General features: G+C 36.4%; 1 pseudogene; it reads left to right on the top strand.

Annotated features, from left to right (window-relative positions):
• LOC143568969 (3-ketoacyl-CoA synthase 5 pseudogene) lies at positions 1 to 1,697 on the top strand (annotated as a pseudogene).
• The last annotated feature ends 3,560 nt before the right edge of the window (positions 1,698 to 5,257 follow it).

Raw genomic sequence — 5,257 nt, 5'->3', positions numbered from 1 at the left:
TATAATGTATGTTAACAATAAAGATAAGGTAGAAACATAAACCTCATTTAATCTTCTCATCTACCTCATCCCCACTATATTCAACTAAATATTAAAACCTTCACCTTCCACAATCACTACCCCTACCTCTTCCATTCATATATACCACCCATACTCACTTCTATCAATATCCAAAACACACCCTTATTGTATCTTGTGTATCTTCACAATGTTAAACTCTACAAAACAACTTTATAACCATCTCATCAACCATGCACCTATTCTCCTCATCATAACCCTAATCCTTGCAATCACCATACAAACATTTAACCAATTCCCATACCACATTCTTAACCATCTTTCCTTACTCCACACACTCACTATCACATTACTAATCATCTCCATTCTCACATTCCACTTCTTGAACAAGCCTCGAACCGTCTACTTAGTCGATTTCGCTTGTTTTAAGCCACCATCTAACCTCCGAGTCCCATACGCCACTGCGGCCGAACACGGCCGCATTATTTTAGCATCACAACCTAAAAGCATTGCTTTCCAAGTCAAGATCTTTGAGAGAGCAGGTTTAGGTGAAGAAACATGTTTACCACATCCACTGCATTATCTTCCACCAAACCCTAATATGAGTGATGCTAGAGATGAATCCCAAATGGTGATTTTCTCGGCTATGGATTCGTTGTTTCGTAACACCGGAATTAACCCGAAAGATATCGATATCTTGATTGTCAATTGTAGCCTTTTTGCACCAACACCATCTCTTTCGGCTATGGTGGTTAATCGGTATAACATGAGAAGTAACATTAAAAGTTTTAATTTATCAGGAATGGGATGTAGCGCGGGTTTAATATCGATAGATGTCGCGAAACATTTACTCCAAGTCCACCCCGAGTCGAATGCAGTTGTGATAAGTACCGAAATAATAACCCCGAATAGTTACATGGGTAAAGAACGGTCTATGCTCCTCCCAAACTGGCTTTTCAGAATGGGAGGAGCAGTTGTTCTTCTGACCAATAAAAGGTCACAACGTAACCATGCAAAGTACAAACTTGTCCACGTGGTCCGGACCCACAAAGGTTGTGAGGACAAATCTTACCGTTGTGTAACACAAGAAGAGGACAAAGAAGGTCATGTCGGGATCGCGTTAAACCTAGATCTAATGGTGATTGCGGCCAACTCGTTAAAGTCGAACATAAGCACCATTGGACCGTTGGTTTTACCCGCGTCCGAGCAATTATTATTTCTTTTTAACCTTATCGGGAGAAAAATCTTAAAGCTGAGCCTTAAACCCTACATTCCGGACTTTAAAAAGGCGTTTGATCATTTTTGTATCCACGCTGGTGGGCGTGCGGTTATCGATGAGCTTCAAAAACATTTACGATTGTCGCAGGAACATGTCGAAGCGTCTAGGATGACATTGCATAGATTTGGGAACACATCATCATCTTCATTGTGGTATGAGTTAGGTTATATGGAAGCAAAACGGAGAGTGAAGAAAGGAGATAGGGTGTGGCACATCGGGTTTGGGAGCGGGTTTAAGTGTAATAGTGCGGTTTGGGAATGTAACAAAGAGATTGAAGGTTTAAAGGTTAATAATGCATGGGCTGATTGCATTCATAGGTACCCGGTTAATGAGCCAGAAGTTGTCAAGATTGTCTAGGTCATAGACAAATGTTTTATGTGTTATGTTTCATTTTCATGTGATTTAGACAACTTTTAATAAAATGTTTTCAGGTGTTTTGTATGTGTTTTATTTATATGGTCCCGGTCATAAACATAAAATATCTAGTAAAAAGGAACAAAATTAGCATGTTAAATTGCTAATAATTTAGGAGTTTGGACTGTGTTAATTATGAAAAATGTACTTTAGCAACCTTGACTCAACTTCGTAAGTTAGCCTTGTTGTAAACTTGTAATTACGGACTTTAGAGCGTTGTTGTAAGCAGTGTTATAAAAATCGCTAGTCGCTAGTCAGGCGGTGGGGTGAGGACTAGCGATTAATCGGGATTAGTCGAGATTAATTGGATCGAACTTTGAAGTATAATTTTTAGTTTTATATATACATGCACACATTTTTATATGTAATTTTCAGTTTTATACATACAAAAATATATTTTGGTTGGAATCTCGCTTGAAACCGGGGTTTTTTCTGAAATCTCCCGCGGAAAATGACCGATTTTGGTCGAATCTCACCGGAAACCGTTGTTTTTGGTCGGAAACTTGCCGGAAGCCGCCAATTTTGGCTGGATTTTACCATTGACTGATTAATTGGCCGACTAGCCCGAAATTAATCAGTGAAGTTGGACTAACAATTAATCGGGGATTAATCAGTGACTAGTCGGAATTTTTGCAATACTGGTTGTAAGGTTGTCCGTGACGCTTCGTCTCATCTTTCCTGTATGCGGGTCTAACTACTCAACATGTCGCAAATCGCAATAGCTTTAAACATATTTTTACCTCAACACTACTATACTTATCATTACCACACGCAACTTATCTTTTAATATTTAGCTATATTATTTATTGTTCGTTGTGAGACAAGAAAAAGAATAAAAGATACGCACTTGGCATGCACATAGCCATGAATCGGACATGCACGAAGAATGGCATGGTCTCAACGTCGCATGCCTGGTATGCAACCTCCCTGTCATCAGTGTTGCGGGTCGCCTAAGTAGTCTAGACAGGTTATATATGTAATATGTCCTATTGTCCCAACGTGTTAGCATTTTGATAAAAGAAAGTGATATATTTTAATTTCTAAAATATAATAAAGTATATATATCAATCAATCATACCCAGTAAAATCCCACCGACAGCAAAGCTATAAGTAGGGTCTGGGAATGGTGGGATGTAGGCACACTGTACCTCTATCCAAAGGAATAAAGAGGTGTCTTCCAGAGAGACCCTCGGCTCTCTGGAATTTAAAGTATATATATAAATGGTAACTTTATATTATAAATGGTATTTAAGTAATTTAAATAATTTAAATAAAAAGTCAATCTAGTTTCTTTTTTGCCATGGACAATTTCTAACTTTATATTATTTAAGATATTGTCTTCGTCTCTATTGTTCACATCCTTGAATTATTACGATAAGTGGTCCCAAATTAAATGTTTCCTACGTATTGTAGGAAGTTGTCATGATTTCCAATGCTTGTACCAATTGCATGTGTGTTTAGATGAAATGTTTTGATAATTGGTTACCTTTGAATACGATTGGGTTGTGTGAGACAATAAACTTATATAAAGATTTGAAACCTAGTTATAAGGCATATATACGTGGTTTACGTAAATGTATTCAAGTTTATAAACTTATATTAATATTAACATGTAAGTCACATGTTGTGCACATGTTCTCCATCTATTACGGATGTGTTCAGTCTTAATCTTTCGATGTTAGTTCATCCACAATATATTATGTTTGTGGATGTGGTCCGGATGATGAGGCAGAAGCGTACAAGAGGGGGTCAAGGAGTTGCCATTGCGGGTATGGTTTGTGTAGTAGTAGGTTTTGGGTGATGTCCTTATTATGGACCTGCTTTGGACTCCCCATGGTGGTGCCACTATCACATCACTCTCACAAGAAAATTATGTTTATATAATAATATATGGCGGTACGTGGATATTTGTTGTTGAACAAATAGATGTTTTTTTCTAACTTTTCAAAAAAAAAGACTTTCTTTTTAAGTTTGGAATTTGATCTGAAAATAATACGAGGTGTTCTGAATGTTTGTTGTTTTGAATGATCTTAAGTGTAATGGTAAGTCTATGTAAGGCCAGAGGGAATATTTATAAACTAGTCGTTGCGTATAATATTATGTCGTTGCGTATAATATTATGCAAATGACTTAATAGGTTCTGTTGACTTACAACTTGGATTACATAGTTATATGAGCTTGCATTAGTTTTTGAGCATCTCACTCGCTAGCTGGACAACCATGATGATCAACATATGGGGCGTTGCCCCTTTGGAACCAATTCTGATTTAGGAGCGCTATTGTTAATAAATTTTAGAGGTTCTCGGTACCGTAGAATAGTCATGATTAGGTATGGCTACACCAGTTCTCCTAACTCAAGCCAATGTATATATGTTCTAACTTTTCAATTAATCGTAAGTAAACTCAATCACCTACTGTACACATTGAATCAACTCAATAAACCTCGGGGTTATATCTTAGAGTTCTCATGTTAACTATTTTCTTAAGTACTTATCCAAATCAAAAAGATGTAATTTCTTAGTTTATTTCATTTCTCGTTTCAACCACAGCCCATTCATGAATGATCTCAAAATAAATAATTAAAACTAATAGTTAAAATAATAGCATTAATAAGATTAACTAATTAATGTTGGGTAATTATACTTAATGAACCCGGAAACATATATTAGTGAAATTAAAATTTAAAAAAAAACATTATAAGTGTCATTGTCTAGTCTAGTACGATGTCGTTTATCTACGACCACATGGACGGACAATATTGTTAAGAGAAAGAAAGAAGTAGAAACCAAAGATAGAGTAAGGAATGTAAATAAATTAAAAAAAGCTAACACATGTCAAAAATTTCTGGTAACTTCTATGATTTGTCAAAAAAAGCCAACACATGTCATCTTAAATGTGTGTAATAAAGTGACATATCATTTAAATGATTTCACAGTAAAACTATCCAGAAAATGATATGAACACCAGTAAAAAATATCAATAAATATTTTTGTATATGAGTAATAACACAAAAATTTAATAAACTAAGATGAGATTTTTTTTTACAGAAAGGATAGGGTGTTTAATATTAATTTTGATGTGGGTGATTCAGATTTTCACGTACGATTAACACTTGAAAAAGTTAAGATTACCCACCCCCCACCCTAGAGATGTTCAACGAAACCGGTTCCTGGAACCGAACCGGTGGACCCGAACCGGTTCCTACCCGTTTTTTGTAGGAACCGGACCCTATCTGATTCAACCCGATGATCCGTGACCGGTTCTTGCATTTCTGAGTGGGGGCTAGAGGTGCACAAATCGGTTTTTTTAAAAAAACCGGTTCGGTTATTAACCGGGACCGGTTTTTTTTTGCCCGGAAAAAAACCGGTTCGGTTAATACCCGGGCCGGTTAATAACCGGTTTTTGTATGTCAAAACCCTAACCGGTCTAACCGGTTAGGACCGGTTTAGAAACCGGTTAGAACCGGTTTTTTTTTTAAAATAACCGGTTAATAACCGGTTTTTTTCATAATAACCGGTTTTAAAAAAAACCGGTTTTTCCATTAAC

This window comes from Bidens hawaiensis, unplaced genomic scaffold (assembly GCF_021521415.1).
Source record: "Bidens hawaiensis isolate Kalapana, Puna unplaced genomic scaffold, B.hawaiensis_p1.1 tig00024267_1, whole genome shotgun sequence".
Classification (NCBI taxonomy): Eukaryota; Viridiplantae; Streptophyta; class Magnoliopsida; order Asterales; family Asteraceae; genus Bidens; species Bidens hawaiensis.
Note: the sequence above shows the minus strand (reverse complement) of the source record. Positions and strands in the feature narration are given on the sequence as shown.